Consider the following 21,077-nt stretch of genomic DNA (forward strand, 5'->3'; position numbering starts at 1 on the left):
TACATTCTGACTGCCCGTCAGTCTGAGGATGATACGCTGTACTCAAATGTAAACGCGTACCTAAAGCTTCCTGTAAGCTATGCCAGAAATGTGAAGTGGATCGAGGATCTCGATCTGATACAATTGACTTAGGCACCCCATGCAGTCGTACTACATCTCTGATATAAATATTGGCCATCTGGTCATGACGATACGTCATCTGATAAGGTATAAAGCATACAGACTTAGTCAGTCTATCAATCACAACCCAAACAACATCACATCCCCTTGAAGATCTCGGTATTCTTGTGACAAAATCCATAGTAATATGATCCCATTTTCATTCAGGAACTGCTAAACTGTGCAATAAACCACTTGGTCGCTTCCTTTCAGCTTTTACCTGTTGAGAGTTTAGACATCTAGATACAAACTTTGTCACATCAGTTTTCATTCTTTTCCACCAAAACTGTTGTTTCAGATCATTATACATTTTCCTACCTCCTGGATGAATACTAAACTTGCTGCAATGAGCTTCATTTAGAATTTGCTGTCTCAATTCTAGAATATCAGGTAAAACAATACGTCGATTAACGAACAAAATTCCATCCATACTGACCTGAAACTCTGACTCATGTGCAGTTCTAACTCTTTCAATCGAATTTTGAATGTTTTGGTCAGCTTTTTGGGCTTCTTTAATTCGAACAAACAACTTCGGCTGAGCTGTGATTGCATAAACCCGTACAGGTTGCACATCTGTCTCAAAATCCAAACCAGATACACAGCAATCTTCAATTAACTTAGAGACTCGCATAGTTGATAAGGATAAATCACATACCTTTCTACTTAGTGCATCAGCCGCTGCATTAGACTTCCCTGGATAATACTTAATCTCACAGTCAAAATCTTTCAATAAGTCCAACCAACGTCTTTGTCTCATATTTAATTCGGCTTGAGAAAACAAATACTTCAAGCTTTTATGATCAGAAAATATCTCAAAAGTCTCACCATATAAATAATGACGCCAAATTTTCAACGCAAAGACAATAGCTGCAATCTCAAGATCGTGTACTGGGTATCTGATCTCGTGAGGTTTCAATTGCCTGGAAGCATATGCTATCACATGACCTCGCTGCATCAAAATACAACCCAAACCCTTATGAGAAGCATCTGAATAAACAGTAAAACCACCTGTACTTGATGGAATAGATAATACATGTGCACTAGTTAGCCTTTTCTTCAGTTCCACAAAACTAGCTTCACATTCATGTGTCCAAAAAAACGGAGTATTCTTCTGTGTTAACTGGGTAATCGGCTTCGCAATGCTATAAAATCCTGCAATAAATCGGCGATAATACCCGGCTAAACCCATGAAACTACGAATCTCAGGTACGGATGTAGGTCTAGGCCAGTTAATAACTGCCTCTACCTTGCTAGGATCAACAGATATATCGTCTCCTGAAATAACATGGCCAAGAAACACAACTCTGTCCAACCAAAACTCACACATGGATAGCTTAGCATACAAATGCTCAGTTCTCAAAATCTACAAAACAATCCTCAAATGTTCTGCATGCTCAGTCTTAGTCTTAGAATATCAGAATATCATCAATAAAAATGATAACAAACTCATCTAAGTATCTCTGAAATATTCTATTCATTAGACCCATAAAGACAGCAGGAGCATTTGTTAAACCGAATGGCATTCCTATAAACTCATAGTGGCCATACCTCGTTTGAAAAGCAGTTTTAGACACATCTGCTTCTCTGACCCTCAACTGGTGATAACCAGACCTCAAATCAATTTTTGAATAGACGGAAGAACCCTGCAATTGGTAAACAAATCATCTATTAGAGGTAATGGGTATCTATTCTTTACCGTGACCTGATTTAATTGGCCGTAATCGATACATAATCTCATCGACCCGTCCTTCTTTCTGACAAATAATACCGGAGCGCCCCAAGGTGACACACTCGGCCTAATGTAACCTTTGTTCAGCAAATCTTCAAGTTGATCTTTCAACTCTTTCAGTTCTAGTGGTGCCATCCTATAAGGAGCTTTAGAGATAGGTAATGTACCTGGTACCAACTCGATACTGAAATCAATCTCACGCATTGGAGGCAATACCGGTATTTCATCCGGAAAAATATCTGCAAACTCACATACAACAGGAATATCTGCCAGTTTAGGACTAGCTTTCAACACATCCAATGCATAAACTAGAAATCCTTCAGCTCCAGTCTGTAATAACTGCTCCATAGATAAGCTAGAAATCAAAGGAATTTTAGCACGAGAACCCTTACCAAAGAATTTCCATTCATCTGCCATGTCTGGTTTAAATCGGAAAATCTTATGAAAACAGTCAACCGTGGCCCTGTACTTGGTTAGTGCATCGATGCCAATAATACAATCAAAATCACACATACCAAGTACTATACAATCAAGCTCAATTGCATTATTGTCAAACTGTATTTCACAAACCCTGACTATACTGGAAGATGTCTTATCTTTTCCCATGGGCGATGAGATAGTAAATACATAAGATAAACGCTCAACAGGCAAAGCATGCAATTCAACAAATTTTTCAGCTATAAAAGTATGTGATGCTCTAGTGTCAATCAACACATAAGAAGGATAACCATAGAGAACACAATTACCTGCAATCACATTGTCTGGTACCGCCTGTGCCTGATCTTCTGTCAATGCAAAAACTCTAGCTGGCTGACGTGGAGGTTGGCCTACACTCTGGCTCTCTCCCTGTCTACTCTGAGCTGGTCTACCTAAAGATTGAAAGGAATGCACAACAGGAGCTTGTCTGTCAGCTTGAGTTGCTCCATGTGATGTTCCACGTGTAGGACACACCCTAGCATAATGTCCAGGTCGGTTGCAGAGATTACAAGTTCCCGTAACTCCCTTGCAAGCATCACTCGAGTGTCTTCCTCCACATTTACTGCAAAACCAACCTGTAGACCCTGAACCCTGACCTGATCCAAATTGCTTTGAACCACTAGAACTAGAGGAACTACTTCCTTGCTTCTTGAACTGTTTACCTTTGGGCCTAAAACGATCTCTTTTGTTGATACTGCTGCCCCCTCCTTCATATCTGCTTTGTTGTTGAGGAAAGGATGATTGAGGTTGCATTGGTGGTTGCTGTGGCTGTTGAGATGGTTGAGGCCTGAACGAAGTTCCTTTCTGTCTAATGATACCAGCTTCAGCGCCCTTGGCTTTATCGAGAGCATCAGCAAGATTATTAGGTCACCCCGCATTGACCAAAGTAAAGACATCAGGATTGAGACCATTGATGAATTTATCGGCCTTTGCTTCCTCATTATCCGCAATATGAGGTGCAAAACGAAGTAAAGTGGAAAACTTTGCAATATAATCTTCAATACACATATTTCCCTGTTGCAAATTAGCGAACTCCGCTCCCATGCCCTTTCTATAAGACTGAGGAAAGAAACGTTTGAAAAACTCAGCTTTAAACACATTCCAGGTAATAACAGTACCTCGGTTCTCCAATGCTTTCTTGGTCATGATCCACCAACTTTTAGCCACATCATGCAACTGAAGGATAACCAATCGCACTCGTCGGTCATCAGTGTAATCGATAGATTCAAACAGTTTCTCAATATCATCAAGCTAGCTTTCACATGCTACAGAATCCTCAGTACCGTGCAGACTCGGTGGTTTAAATTACTGAAATCGCTTCAACAACACCTCCATCGGATTAGCAGTGGTATCCATTGGAGTAACAGTAGTACTGCCCTGCTCAGTTGTAGGTACCAGTGGAATATTAGGAACTACTGGAGGAACTTGTTCAGTCGGCGGTACTTGCTCATTCGATGGTGCTTGCTCATTTGGTGGTGCTTGTGGAACAATACTTCCACGTCGGAGAGGCATAGCTCGGGGAGGCATAACTGATAAACTGAGTAAACAAAAATTCAGCACATAACAATATCATAACTCAGTTTCAACATCTCACACTCTTTAATCTCATGAGCATGCTGTATCCCATCACAAAATACTTCCATTACATGTTTAGCAATGAATAAAATAAGCACATACTTGCAATAAATAAACATGCTAGCATATAACATGTGATTACAAAAGTAGATCATGCTCGCATAAAATTTACATAAACAAAACATGCATTAAACTCATGCACAATGAATTTATGCGACTCACTCTACCCCGCTCAGCTTCTAATGTCGACTCAAGACAACTTAAGCTCTGATACCAAACAATGTGGCGACCCCGGGCTCATTTACTTTAATCCAAAGACTCAACACGATGCATTGGAACTAAGCACAAGCAATACAAAAGAAATATAAAAAAATTTAATGGAACATCCGCTCGATCGGTTAAACTTGACCGATCGAGCGGCCAAGAAATCTCAAACTCTCGGGTTTGGCATTTCATATGCACCGTTCGATCTGTCAAATTGCACCAATTGAGCGACCACTTCAGTACAGAAATTTGCAAATTTTTCTGGTGCTCTTGTGCTGTCTTTGAAATCTAAAAACATGTAATCAAATATAAACAAGGCTATACATACAAGAACAACATGTACAAAATACATGACAACTTATTCAAAAGCTAAGATTACAATATACCACAAGTATTCAACTAACTCCAAGTTAATATTAACTATGTTGGTACAAACACCACCAACACATGCTATAAACATTATTCATATTTTTTACAGCACTTTTACAACTTAGCCCGAAACGTCACTTCTCTAACTTCCATCGCTCAATACCCTCTACGACTCGGCCTTGCATCCTCTATTGTAATGCACACACAAAACAAAACAACAGCCGGATAAACCGATAAGTATAAAACTTAGTATAAAACAATGGAAACATATAATGAAACATCAATAACAAGTTTCATGCATTTCAATCTAAACGGTAACCTATATACCGCAAGAAGTTAGCCATATTATAAAGATTCAAGGCCTAATGATTAACTCGGCATAAATGCTAAAACACACCACTCATCATCAGGTTCAAGCTCACCACTGATGCTATAACCAAAGTCAATCGATCAATGATAAATTCTCATCATTGATTCTTGTTATCGAAGTTTATAACTCATCGACGATATTAGCAAGGCTTGAATAAATGTTAGGCTCACAATATAACAAGATGACATAACCACAATATAAACATGTACGTCAAGTAATGTGTGATTTAAGGGAATCGAGAAGATAAACTCGTCTCGACGAACATCCCCAACTTGATCATCGTCATATTATACCTTACTCTTGAAAAGGAACAAGCTATATCCACAAGCTGCAAAATACACAATTTAAATCACAATTCTGCTCAAGCTAAACTCAAGTATCAAAGTCTAAAGCTCACCAACTTTGATCAATTTTTCTCCCGGTTCGAAACCAAAACTCTCGAAGCTATTGTCCTTTGATTGAATCTGAAATGAATTGTATTCAAAGCAATAACATCAGAAAGAACTCAGTTATACCACAGCTCAATCACAAGAATACAAAATCTATCAATCTTGCGAACCGGCGGCGTAACGATTGAAAATCGGTAACCGTAACTCATAGCCATCAATTCCAACCATCATATAAGTCTCATATACATACTTAAACCAGCAAGAACTCCTCAAAACCAACCATATCAGAGATTACAAGTTAAAAAATAGCTTCAAAAATTCATATAAAATGCCGAGGACATTCGTTCTTCTTCGACTTCAAATATACACTATACATAACACTAAGAACACATATTCATGATTCAATCTGATCCCTACCAACATGATTTCGAAACTAGCTGAAAAAAAGAGATTCTTACATCAAAACGAAGCTCCGCTTGCAAGGATTCCAAAACCATGCTCAGAATATTTTTCGGATAGACAGATCTTGAAATAATGAAAATTGAAGATCAATTTAGACAAAGAAAATTGAAGTCTCGGTTTGCTGCTGAAGAAGAAGCTAATCTGATGCTAAAAGATATATTATACACATACAAAACCAATACAAGACATGTGTCATCCACTAAATCCAAGATTTGCATTTTGGCCCCTCAAAACTTCACTATTTGCAATTCAGTCCTTAAGAAATCTTTTAATTCAATTTCAATCCTAAATAATTTAAGAATATTAGAATTTAACTTCAAACTCCAAAATTCTAAAATTAAATATACTCGGATTAAAATTAAATAATCTCGGGCCTTACAACTACCTGCATCTGCTCCATTGAATGGGGTATCCAGATAATAGAAAATAATCGGAAGTGAGCATAAAACGCTCAGTACGAGAGTATGAGTATATGGTTTATATGTGCATGTATGCAAATGAACTGGATACTAAGACACTCATGTCAAGAAACTAGCTCATAAACCGGGCCCAGGGTATATAGCACGCTGCACTGTCGCCTCAGGAGGTGGATCATATACCCAGTGGATAATGGTGACTTGATACTAGTACAAGTGTCCAACTTTAACGGTGACCTGACACAAGACGTATCCAACCATCCACAAACTTGTAGGGTGAACGCCCTACTATAGAATATCTCTAAGATAAAGGCTCAATATGCTCATGTATGCAACATACAGTCATGACATGTTGTATCATATAAATCATGGAATCACATAATACATGCAAACACATAATACATGCATACTCAATCTGTATATCTCGAATAGTACTTCCGTACCTTACTAAGGCAGATCCTAGAATCTCCCCTCTAGGTGCAATCCTACCATGCAGCACTACAATACAAAAATACCAAGTATTATCTAGCATGCCAAACATCATCTATCATGATCTAAAAACCTTAATTAAACTATATCATACTCCCTATTTTCTATAAGATACCAGAACCATACCTTCGTTCGTCGTCAGCCCGCTGATGTCGAGTGCCCCAGAGCTTGGGCACAGCCTTGCTACGACCCCTGGACACCTCGCCAAAGCTCCGTCGCTTGGCCACTACTACGAACAATGTCCGTTAACTATAAAAATACTACTACCTACTCCAACTCTTAAATAAAGAGTCTCAAAACCCTTAAAATAGAGCCATATGGGAGAGGAGAGGTTTCATTTGCATTTCAAAATGAACCATTACGGCCCCTATTTATAGATAGAGTTCAGATCGTCCGATCCCCAATTCGGAAGGTCCGATATTTGCATGATTTCCACTTTGCATGCATGGAAGTTCGGATGGTCCGATCCCTATTCGGATCGTTCGAACGGGCCTAGTGACATCAGCCATGACGTAATCCATCTGACTGGATTTTGACACCTGTCTTAAGTGTGTTCGGACCGTCCGATCTGCCTCATCTCCCAAACTTCCTTCGCTGGATTCGATCTGGTTCGGACCCTCCGAACTCCGTTCGGATCTTGCGAACTATCTGAGCCCAAATAAGCTCATTAAGCATTTTTGGGTGTTTTGGACCTAATACCTTGGTCCGTTAGATTATATAAAAATCCCTTAATCATGTTTTATTAAATCTAAACATGATTAGCAAATTATTCTTGTAAAATGTAACCAGGATATTACTTTCTCCCCCACTTAAGAGATTTCATCCTCGAAATCATATCTTAAGTACCGAATGAACTTGAATAAGAATAATAGGTTCTTGTTCTCTCATATCATTTTACAAGATCTCACTGCAATCCAATTAATTGCCAAAAATGTCTCAATACTGAAGCTGGACCATAAAAAGAACATCTTATTCCAAAATATTGTTTCTTATAATTCAGTAACAACATGGTCTCTTCACAATTGTCAAATATGTATCCACTGTACCTTAGATGATTGCAAGATGTAAGACTCATCTATTATAAATCATTACTATAGTGATACATGGAACACATCGTGGATACTGGACCTTTAAAGCGACAATGTTAATCTGTACTATATCTCGTTTACTTTCCAACATTTCAATTGGACCAATAAACTCTAGAGATATCTTCCTAGTAAATCAATTATATCAACCCTTTGTTGAATTAATTCTGGTCCTTCGACCTCTCGTTTCCCCCACTACTTCCCAAAATAGTGGAGTATGACATTATTGTCCGTACAACGCCTCAAATGATGTCATACCATTATTGCTGTGAAAATTGTTTTTGTGCGCGAAATCAATCAGTGGCAACTGATCTTGTCAAGCTGGGCCAAAGTTCAAAGATCACTCTCGTAACATATCTCCAAGAGTACGAATCGTGCATTCCGTCTAATCATCAGTCTTCGGATGATAAGCATCACTCAAGCCAAGAGTAGTACTCTTATCATTTTGAAAACTCCCCCAGAATCTGAAAATACATTTGGAACCTCATTCCCTGATAATGCTTAATGGTATGCCATGAAAACTCGCAATTTCCTGAATGTGTAATCAATCACTGGTGTCAAAAGTGAAGTCTCGAATACACAAAATGAAACGTGTTGTCTCGGTGAGTCGATACATCAAAACCTTGATAGTATCATAATTCCTCGAGAATACTGGCAAATGGGTCACAAAGTCCATCGTGATAACTCTCATTTCCACTCAGGAATCGATAACTTTTATACAAACTTTCAGATTGTCGATGTTCAGTCTAAATATTTTAAAACACCCAATACTAGGAAACATACTGATACACAAAGTGTTTCATACCTTTCAACCAGATTCGAGTACACTAGTCTTTGTACATCAAAAGAATTTCTCGTACTAGTGACTAGCACTTGTCATAACACATGTGACAATGTCGTTGTCCTCAATTCTTGATTTCCTGAACCCTTCAGGTCCTCTTCTTGAAAATATCAAAATTTATTCTTTTGACCCAAAAGTCGATTAGTACAATCCCTAGTACTAATATTCCAAGTTGAATTAATGACATCTAACTCAAAACTTGAGATAACACCTGAAAATGAGAATACTGATTATCCTGCCACGGATAATAATAATTCCTTGCCTATTTCTGACGTGTGCTAATATATGAACAAAATTGTTTCATCCTTCTTTGATGAAGTCCTCGAATCTATACAATCTAGCTAACTCCAGACTCGATCCTAATCAATGGTCTAGCGCATCCAATAGACATCCCGAAAAATTAGTGACAACAATCCCGCTAGACCTGGTAACTTTAGATCTCAGCTGTTGTCATTTTCCACATCTAAACACTTGATGCAATTCAGTTAGTACCCATTGAAATTTAATCACTTGCTAGATCAAATTCTGACAATGAAATCCCAGAAATACTACAGAAACATTCCTGAGAACTGAATACCAGAGTACTTTACTCATCCTATCAGTTTCTTCCATTGATTAACAATCTCTCAGTTCAGTTTCTAATCACCAAGCAATGAACCATTCAATTTGTCCTTCATACAAAAGAACACTCACCTCCCCCATTACCGAGTTACAACATCTGTATCAGCCACAGATATTTTAGGAGTAAAAACGTATTATCAACTTTTCTTAAGCATAAGGAAACCCAAAAGCTGAACTAGCATATTTCTGAAAATTTCCCAAACACTGAGAAATTCTGAATATAACTCACAGACCATGTTCTTAAGCATGCGAGCTTACAAAACTATCTCAAACACTATCTAGTCAAAAATAACTTAGAATCAACACTGATTTAGTCTAAACGACTTCATTATTCTTGATTCACTGTAGCACACACTTAGCCCAAAAGAATCAATCAGTATAATTACCACTTACTAATTTCTCAATTACTAGAACCTTACATTAATGATCAATCACTATGATCTATGTGGTTCTGTTCAACGAGAACTATCTGAACCCAAAGTTCATGGAATTAACAGAATTCTCACAAGTTCACTAATCTTTATCTCCGATGATGTCAGACGATAATAAAAAATATCCACTGGTACAATTACTGCACCAATATGGATCTACCATCAAACTAATTTATGTCCAAACCAAAGACATAAGTTTACTAATCTCTAGACTAATTTCAATTCAAAATCACTACAAGAAAAACGGCTAAAGACAACGGATAAAATCCGTTGTCGTAGGCTGCATAAAACTGTTGAATTTTTTGGTGTTGTTGAAAACACGCCCAACGACAATTGTCTTTTCCCTCAACAACAGCAGATTTTATCCGTTGTCTTTTCTAAAAATCCGTTGTCTTTTCTCCATACGACAAAGGATTTTAGCCGTTGTATTTTTCTCTCAACGACAACGGATTTTATCTGTTGTCTTTTAACGGACTTTTAACAACACCGAAAAATACACTAGTTTAAAATGACTAAGACAATGGATACAATCCGTTGTCGTTTCTCAAATAAAAAACAAAAAAAATAAATTTTAATAATATATAAATTTTCAATATTATAAATAAATCAAAATTTAAAATTTCCAAAATAAAATTTTAATATACATTTTTCAATATTACAAATAAATTAAAACTCTAATTCTAATTCAATCTACACTATAAAATAGAGCTATGAACTAATCTATATAAATTAACTTAGAACACTGGTTTCAGCATAGATTAACATCCACTTGTATCCCCTGCAACAATTTAGAACAAGATTACAGATCAAAAATAAAAAAAAAGTGACGCTAATTATTTCAGACGAGGAAAATACAAATGACTACCATGACATCTCCATGTACATTATTTTATATATTATAATCGAAGAAGCTAGATGCTAAGCTATATCATTTGAAAGCCAAGAAGAGCTCCAAATATTTCTCTCGGAAATTTGGAGGCCAAAAAACATTCAACTTTTTTGTTGAACAGTCCAAAAAATATTTATTAACAGTGCTGTATTGTGAAAGTTGAGCAAAATTCAGAGTACCTTGTGGAACTCCAAGGTCTCCCTTTGCCTTCCTAACCTCAACCATATGCAGAGAAGGGGCAACTTGAAAGACCTATTTTAATCCACATTTTGCATTACGAAACAAGGATATTGTATCACAAAAAATGTGTGATTATTTCAAATTGTATCTCGGTAGCAACGTTAAGGTTTCCTTTTCTTCCAGCTTTTATCTTTTCAAGCCTAATTTGAGAAAAGAGTAGAAAGAAAAGTGCCAAAAAGATTAGTTTAAAGGGTTATAGCCAACACAATGTTATGGATTATGCCGAAGCGATCATGACGATAATAAAATTGCGGAATAAAATAATCAACAAGAACACCAAGGATTTATGTGGTTCATCCAATATAGGCTACGTCCACGGAGCTACTGCAATATTGTTAACCGGAGAAATATTACAAGTGTATACAAAACACTATATCTCTCACACGATCCCAACACCCTAGTATTACCGAGAAAAATATTTCTCTAACTCACACAAGAGAACACTCAAAAAAACCCAAGAAACTCTCTCTTTTTTCTTTCTTTTTCTTTGCTCTCTACACTGTGGGATATCTAAACTGAAGAAATGGAGCTCTATTTATAGAGCTCCCGGTACGCGTGAATTTAATTCACGCGTCCTCACCAGCCATCTGCAGTCCACCATCCAACTAGCATTAAATATGTTTCCCGACAAACCATTTAATGTTGACCTAACATTTCTCCCACTTGAAGACTTGATCTCAATCATTGCTTCACACAGTCAATACAACAGCTCATGCCTTCTTTATTTACGCTTGTAGTCCAACTGAAGTCGAGCACAACTTCAGTTTGTCAGTGGTCACCACTTCGTAAAAATATCAGCATAATTTTTACTTTCAGGAATCTTCTCAAGCTTCAAGACTCCATTCACCCGATCTCTAAGGATCCTGATTCCAAGGATTTGTTTTGCAGCACCCAAATCCTTCATAGCAAATTCTATCATTAGTTTATCAATCTCCTTCAGACAAACTCCTGCTATCAACATATCATCTACATATACCAGTAGCATGATATAAGAACCATCAAGCTTCACATAACACCAGTGATCAGCATGATACCTCGGGAAACCAACATTATTCATTACACCATCAAACTTCTTGTACCACTGTCTTGGAGCTTGTTTGAGACCGTACAAGCTTTTCTGAAGTTTGCACATAATTTTCTCTTTCCCTCGTACTTCAAATCCCTGTGATTGATTCATTTCTTCATCTAGCTCACCATGAAGAAACACAGTCTTTACATCTAACTTCTCCAGATGCAAATCTTCTTTTACCATCAATCCAAGTACAGTCCTGATAGTAGTTAACTTTACCACCAGAGAGAAAATATCAGTGTAATCAATGACTTCTTTTTCACCTTTTACAACAATGATTTCTTTGTACCGCTTGCTACCATCATGTTCTAACCGGTACTCCCACTTGCTATGTAAACCTTTTTACCTTCAGGATGTTCTGACAACTCCCACATGTGATTGGATGACAGTGAATCCATCACATCTTTCATGGCTAACTCCTACTGTTTAAAGGTCTTATAAACATCTGATTTATTTTTAAAAAAATAAACCCAAAATTTCCTGCTAGAATCGTCAACAGTAGTGCCATAATATCTTGAGTGATCTCCAAGGAATTTCACAGGAGATGGTCCACATACGTCAGTATGTACCAGCTCCAAATCTGCCGATTTTGGTTCTCTAACCTCATTTGAAAAGCTCACCTTTTTCTGCTTTTCAAAAAATATAGCTTCACACGGCTTGTGTTCAACGATCTTTAATACCGGTAGCTTTCCATTTGAAACAAGCATTTTCATTCCCTTCTCACTCGTATCTCCAAGCCTACAAAGCCATAGACTTGAATTAGCTCCAATATCCACAGCTGCTAATATGTCTCTGCAACTGGAAGTCATGTACAGGGTTCCAGTTTTCGTTCCTTGAGCAATAATCATGGCTCCTTTGCTCACTTTCCAAGAGTCATCACCAAAGGTGAAACGAACCAAACTCGAAGGAATTTTTTTTTAATATTATATATATGCCCATACATATATGCATCTATACTTAAAATAGATTTTCATAAAATTTAATTCATAATAAAAATTGATTGCATCTTAAAAGTTTAAAAACTCGAACAGGTTAAAATCCATGCAAACGGCTATAATCTTAAAAGTATACAAACTAATGAGAAATAGTAAACATGTGCGGAAAATAGCTCAATACATAAAATATCACACCATAAACTAAATCAACTGAAACATGAGCTAGAGAAGGTCACGGGTGTGCTAGCTCGCCACGGATGCACAGAGGTCTTCACCACCAGTCGGGACCACAACCTCCTGAATAACATAAAACTCACCTGCACACCATTTAGATCTAGTGAGCCTAAAGGCCCAGCATGCTCTACCTTTAATATCGAGTACTACTAAATAAAACCACATGCAAGAACATAACGTATATAAAAATAACCTGAGAATTCTAATGCATGCATGATCGTAAAATCATATGCATAAACTGCGTCGTAATCTAAATCATAACATAATACGTAACATAATACATAACATAAACATTGGCATGTCATAAACATAAAAATCATTTTCTGTGGGTCATATCAGTGAAGTGTGACCATAAACATAAGCGATTGATCAATCTATAAACCAACGTACATGGCGGCGAGGTTCACCCAACCTTAACACGGGGATTCCCTACGCCTCTTATGCCACTTCACCCAACCTTAACACGGGGATCCGTAGGGTCCTGAATATAATTGCCACAATTCACATCAACTTTCCAAAAATATTTCCTTTACATGCCCTTAAGATTAACATAAAATACATGCATGAATCATGAACTTAAAAAAATATCATCTTCCTTAAAATTATGCCCGTAAATATATATTTAATTAATTTTCCATAAAAATCATACTTATATCAAAATACACATATACATCTATTAAATATATATTTACGGACTATTTTGTTTGTCACTGGCTAGTTCGAGTTGTTGCCTCTTAACTAAAGCCCTTAAACTCATATTCGTCCGATAACACTTAGATTGACTCATTAACACTTAAACTGACCCAATAATACTTAGACTAGCCCAATCACACTTAAATTGATCCAATTAGACTAAGATTGGCCCAATAGTACTTAGTCCAATTTAGAACTTAGCCCAACCAAATAAATTAAACAACTTAGGCCCATTAACAAATTTAGCTCAATTATTAAATTAAGCCTCCAATAAATATCTTAAGCCTCATAAGCTTGGCTCAATAAATAAATCAATTCATTCAAGCCCAAATAACACCTTATCCCAAATAAACAACTCAAGCCCAATAAATAAGTTAAACCCAATAAACATTTTAGGCCCAATAACTAAATTAATCTCAATGAATAGACTAAACACTTGGACTCTTAAATAAATTATCCAGCCCAAAAATAAAATAATCCAGACCCAAACCATAACATATGACCCTAATACACTTGACCCGACCCGGACAACCCACTTGCCCGAGCTCTGCCTAAGCTTCCCGCTAGATAGACCACCCTTACAACCATCCAACTGTTCATCTAGTCGATACTAGTTCAAGACATCTTAAATCAAGACCCAAAGGGACATAACCCTGCCATCAACCAGTGAACAACAACTAAGAATTAGCCATGACAGAAAAATCTTTCACATTACATAAAAACACGAATGATGCATGAGTTAAAATTTGAGCTAACATACCCACATACAAATGCAACAACATAATTTAATCATCAAAACAGTAAATATACTGATCTAAATGGTGTGAGAAAGGAAGGGTATAACATGCCTTTGCATTTAAAACGCACGAAAAACCTATACAGTTGCGGTTGCGCATATCGGGACTCGGAAATCTCATAATTATCCAATTCTAGAAGATCAAATCTATAATCTGCTGATTTATGCCTCTAATTATCCTCAACGGGCTTCCGATCTGTGAAAAATCATATGATGGTCAAAAGTCAACCCTGATCAACTCTGGTCACTTTGACCAAAAATTATCGAACTTTATTGTGCTATCACTGCTAAAAGATTTCGAATCACGACTCAAAACATGGATATTCGGATCTATCACGTCGAACCGGTCAAAAATGGTTAACACGTCGGAGGTCGCCGGAAATTGGGGAAGACAGCGGCGCGGCGGCGGCGATGAGCAAAACAACTCCAAAAATTTTGAAATTTGGCAGGGTTGTAGAGCTTGACGAGATGATTCTGACGGACTAGGCCACGGCCGGAATGGACCATCGTGGCGGCCAAAAATCGCGAATTACAAAGGCGGCGTCGGCGAGATTCCCGAGTTCCGATCTGCACCATACGCGACGAAAAAAGCTACTACAAGCTTAGAAAATGTTCTACACATCACCTACTACTATCTAGCAACTCAAAAACCAACCCAATCGAGTAAAAATCCGATCAAAACATGCGAAGAAGACGATGAATAGTGTCGCCCCATTCTCGACTTCGTGCTTGGCAAATCGGACACCAAAAATCACGATTCTTGGTATGGTTGTGACTGCCTCGACGAGAGCTACAAGATGGTATGCTCAATCGACGGCGAAAGGTGGCGGGCGACGGTCGGCAACGACGAGACATGAATGGGGTTAGGGTTTTAGTTTGTGTTTTAGGTGTTTAGTGCGTGAGAGAGAGTGTACCACTTAATATTATAAAATTTGGTCCTAAAATGACCCGGTCTGATCCATTTCAATGCTCTTGTGTTATTTTACACCAATATGTAATTTAACACATTTTTACAATTATCTAAAATAGCGAACTTTGACCTGGCAACTAGACCAGTTAATTCCCAATAAATAAATTGAGTCAATCTTAGGCTTTGACCAGTCACTCAAACTGATTATTTTCTCCAAATTAAATTATCTGGCATAAATAATTATTTTTAATTCAATTATCTCAATAATTATCTCAAAATGTCAATATTACCAGATATTCAAAAATAGTCAAAATCATTGACTAATTGGCACGTGTATTTTGTAAATACACTCTATAACTCATTTGGCAGTAATAATTTTTTTTCCAACTCAATAATTATTTTTAATTGCCAATTAATTCGGTAATAAATTTTGGGACGTTACAACTCTCCCCTCCTTAAATGGAATTTCGTCCTCGAAATTGGAGTAAGTACCGATAAGCTCTGGACAATACGTCCGCATAACGACCTCGGCCTCCGAGAGAGCCTCCTCCTCTGACTGATTCTAACACCGGACCTTGACCAAGGGAAAAACTCGCGTTCTAAGTATTTGCTCCTCCCGTGCTAAGATCTGCTCTAGTCGTTCCTCGGACGACAAGTCTGACGCCAACTGCAGAGGCTCATATCCATAACGCATCATGCCCTTCATGGGCGCAATCCTCACAAACACAAGGTCTCCAATAGCAAACTCGAGGTCTCATAGTCGTCGGTCAGCATAACTCTTCTGACGACTCTGTGTGGCCCTCATCTTATCCCAAATTCGAACCACGATATCTGTAGTCTGCTGAACTAACTCGGAACCTAAGAGAATCCTCTTGCCAACAACGTTCCAATGCACGGAAGATCTACACCTTGTTTTGAAAAAGTCTCGTATGGAGCCATACCTATGGACGCCTGACAAATGATGCTATAGGTGAACTCCTCTAACGGTAGTCTCGACTCCTAAGTGTTGGAACACGGTCGTTCTCCGGATCAAAAAGAAAGTGATACCCGGTGCAGCGGAAGTTTTAAAATTTTATATGGAACGATTCCATATGGGTATCAAATTCCTACGATTAAAATTGATAATATAAAATTTAAACAATATAAAATTTACCTTAAAATCTCGAAACGAGATTATGGACACCAACAGATTAAACTGCTCTTGTTGTATATCCCAGGAACTGATGAACGAACAATTCTTCAATCAGGTCCACGAACAAAATTTTAATCCCTCTGATAGACTGCACTAGAAAATCTATCAGAAGTTTCTGCGAAGAGATAGAACAGATATGATCTGCTAATTCAGACAGCAAATTCGAAATTCGCAGACTGAAAATTCTCTAAGACAGAGAGAGGGGGGCGGCCGAAATTCCTAGACTAGAGGCTAGGGTTTTCAAAAATCTGAGTGTAAGTTGTATGTAATTTCTGTACTGCAATAACTTATTTATAATGTGGGCTGCTAACAGCTTAGGGCCCATTAGTCCTAAGTTCAAGCCTGACAAGCAAAGCCCGCATGTTCAGAAATTAATATAAAATTCATCGTGACTCAGATTGATAAACCAATTTCACCAATGTGCACACAGAAACCATTTCTGCATCTTTTAAAGTCAAGATAAATTTTCTGAATCCGAATTCAGTGGTTTCCAAAAATGTCCATCACTATGTCATTTTAGGAAATCTTACTCCCTCTACTCTTAAATAAGAAGTCCCACTTATTTATTCACAAAATTTAACTCTATAAATTTAATTATCTCAACGGGGATTAAAAATCCATTACTTGTGTGACCCTCAATGGTTCAGGGATACAGCTAGCCGTGGGCTCATAACTCCTTGTGACTCGGAACAACAATTTCCGACTTGCCCATCGAATCATGGTAAGAGCGCCTAGCAACATCGCCCCATGATTCCCTAGGTATCACTGATAGTGCCTGCAAGAACCAATAGATTTTGGTTAGCGTACAGTACGGTCCCTTCATCCTTATATCCCAATCGAATCAACAACCATTGGTAAATCGAGAGTCGTTCGAGATTCGATAACTATGCAATGCATCTTGAAGATCAAATAGTGACATCGCATGTGCTACTAAGAAACCATTTCTTAAAACACATCATGTACTCTGGCCAGAGATTCGTCACACTAATATCTCCTCAGATTGCATAGGATATCCACACTCGTAAGTATGTGGTGAATCCTTGACAACAAAGCATCGACTCCTATATGTGTCGTAACTGTACCCAATCCCGACACCTGATGACCCCAATAGAGTCGGTAAACGAGTCAAAGTACAGTACTAGCATATAGAGTCTCAATGATGTTTCAAGTAGTAAGGACTAATGGTGTACAACCAAAACCGCGGACTTTATCCACTCGATAAGTGATAACCACTTGGAAAGTCCGGATAGGGTAGTTCGATCATTCATCGTATGAATATCCATTTGCATGCTTTGAACATCTCTATGTTCCATACCAATGAAACGTGGTACTCGGCATCGCAAATTCTAGTCTCAATCTCGAGCGATCCTTATCCTTATTAATGGACGGCTCAATCGACTAGGAACTGTTTAGAATATACAGTGACTATAAGATGTGTTTCATGATAGCCATCCCCATGTGCCACCACATCTTACATACACTATAGTATATTCAAGGTCTTCATCTAAACATCTTATAGTATGTCACAACATAATAATATGATAAAAGATAAAGTAAATGCCATTGTAAAAGTGTAAATTATATTAAACAAAAGATCGTTTATACATAGAGTCATAAAAGCCCTTAGCTACAAGTTGGCTCACCGGGCACCCACTCTTTCAATCTCCCACTTGCTCTAAAGCCAACTAGTCTTACTACGTAGTCCCATTGCTTCGCGATGTTTGTCAAATAATGGTCCTCGCAAGGGCTTAGTAAGTGGATCAGCGATATTGTCTGCAGAGGCCACTCTCTCGACAGTGATGTCTCCTCTTTCCACAATCTCCCGGATGATGTGGTATTTCCTCAGTATGTGTTTGGATCTTTGATGAGACCTTGGTTCCTTTGCCTGAGCAATGGCACCCGTGTTGTCACAGTACACCAAGACTGGACCAACAGCTTCAGGAATAACGCCCAACTCTTGGACGAAATTCCTCATCCAAACGGCCTCTTTAGCAGCAGCTGATGCCGCAATGTATTCTGCCTCAGTGGTGGAATCCGCTGTGGTATCCTGCTTGGAACTCTTCCAAGAGACAGCACCGCCATTGAGCATGAACACAAATCCAGAGGTTGACTTCGAGTCATCCACGTCACTTTGGAAGCTAGAGTCGGTATAGCCTTCCAATTTCAGTTCTCTTCCTCCATAAACCATGAATACATTCTTAGTTCTTCTCAAGTACTTAAGAATATCCTTCACGGCTTTCCAATGCATTTGACTGGGATTGGCTTGATATCTGCTCGTGACACTCAGAGCAAATGCCACATCCGGTCTGGTGGATATCATCCCATACATGATACTCCCTATGGCTGACGCATATGGTATGTGTGTCATTTTCTCTATCTCTTCGTCAGTCTTGGGACACATAGACTTGGATAGAGAGACTCCATGACACATAGGTAGATGTCCTCTCTTGGACTCATCCATTGAAAACCTTTTCAATATAGTGTCGATGTAGGTAGCTTGAGTAAGTCCTATCATTCTCTTAGATCTATCTCTATTGATCTGTATCCCTAGAATATAGGACGCCTCACCCAAATCCTTCATCGAGAATCTTCCTGATAACCATATCTTTGTAGACTGCAACATCCCTACATCATTCCCAATGAGTAAGATGTCATCAACATAAAGTACTAAGAATGTCACAGCATCCTTAACTACTTTCTTGTACACGCACGGTTCCTCCGGGTTCTTGATGAAACCAAAATCTTTTATTGTTTCATCAAATTTCTGGTTCCAACTTCTTGATGCTTGTTTGAGACCATAGATCGATCTCTGAAGCTTGCATACCTTATGCTCGCTTCCCATGGATGTGAATCCCTCGGGCTGCATCATATAGATTTCTTCCTTAATGTTTCCATTAAGAAATGCAGTTTTCACATCCATTTGTCATATCTCATAGTCATACCATGCTGCTATGACAATAAGAATTCTTATGGACTTGAACATTGCGACTGGTGAAAAAGTTTCATCATAGTCAACTCCTTGTCTTTGAGTATAACCTTTTGCCACCAATCGTGCCTTGTAGGTCAGTACCTTTCCATCAGGCCCAAGTTTTCTCTTATAGATCCATTTACACCCTATTGGAACAATTCCATCGGGAGGATCTACTAAAGTCCAAACTTGGTTTGTATGCATCGAATCTATTTCCGACTGCATAGCTTCAAGCCATAAATTCGAATCTGCATCAGAAATTGCTTCCTTGAAGTTTCTTGTATCACATCCAATGTCGGGTTCACTTTGATCCCCTTCAAGAAGAAAACCATATCAAATAGGAGGCCTAGAAGTCCTCTCGGATCTTCTAGTAATAGGCGTGTCAATCAATGGTTCCTGAGGTGTAGGATCATTATTTTGTATCTTGGGTTCTTCTCGAATTTCTTCGAGTTCCATCATCTTGCCTTTCTTATCCAATAAGAACTCCTTCTCCAAGAAGGTGGCATTCCTTGAAACAAACACTTTTGTTTCAGTAGGATGATAGAAATAATATCCGATTGAATTCTTCGGATACCCTACAAAATAACATAAGGTGGATCGACTATCCAACTTATCTCCCATTGTCTGCTTCACGTAAGCAGGACATCCCCAAATCCTCAAGTACGAATACTTAGGAGCTTTGCCATTCCATAACTCGTATGGTGTTTTGTTCACTGCTTTAGTGTGAACGTTGTTCAACAACAATACCGCCGTTTCAAGAGCATAGCCCCAAAACGAAGGTGGGAGCTCAGTGAAGCTCATCATGGATCGAACCATGTCCAACAAAGTTTGATTGCGACGCTCCGAAACACCATTAAGCTGAGGTGTCATAGGAGGAGTCCACTGAGAGAGAATCCCATTCTCTTTTAGATAGCTCAAAAACTCGGTACTCAAGTATTTTCCACCTCGATCTGATCGAAGTGCTTTAATCCTCTTACCTAGTTTGTTTTCTACTTCAGCCTTGAATTCTTTGAACTTTTCAAATGATTTAGACTTATATTTCATCAAATATAAGTACCCATACCTAGAATAATCATCAGTAAAGGTAATAAAGTAGGTGTGACCAAATTTTGTACCAATACTAAATGGTCCGCAAACATCCGTATGGATCAAATCCAATAGATTTTGGCTACGCTCAGGTTTTCCTTTGAAAGGAGATTTAGTCATTTTTCCTTTCAGGCAGGACTCACAAGTAGGTAGAGAGTTAATATCAGACATATCAAACATGCCCTCTCCCACTAGCTTGTTCATCCTTCTTGATGAAATATGACCTAGCCTAGCATGCCAAAGGTTTTCCGGGTTTTGACTATCGATTTTCCTTTTGTTCGTTGTTACCGGTTTATCAACATAATTTATTGGAATGTCTTTTAATTTTAAGTTATATAGATCGTTTTCAAGTTGTCCATTTCCAATCAACCATTCATTTTTGTAAATA

Source organism: Henckelia pumila, chromosome 3 (assembly GCF_033568475.1).
Source record: "Henckelia pumila isolate YLH828 chromosome 3, ASM3356847v2, whole genome shotgun sequence".
In the NCBI taxonomy this organism is placed as follows: Eukaryota; Viridiplantae; Streptophyta; class Magnoliopsida; order Lamiales; family Gesneriaceae; genus Henckelia; species Henckelia pumila.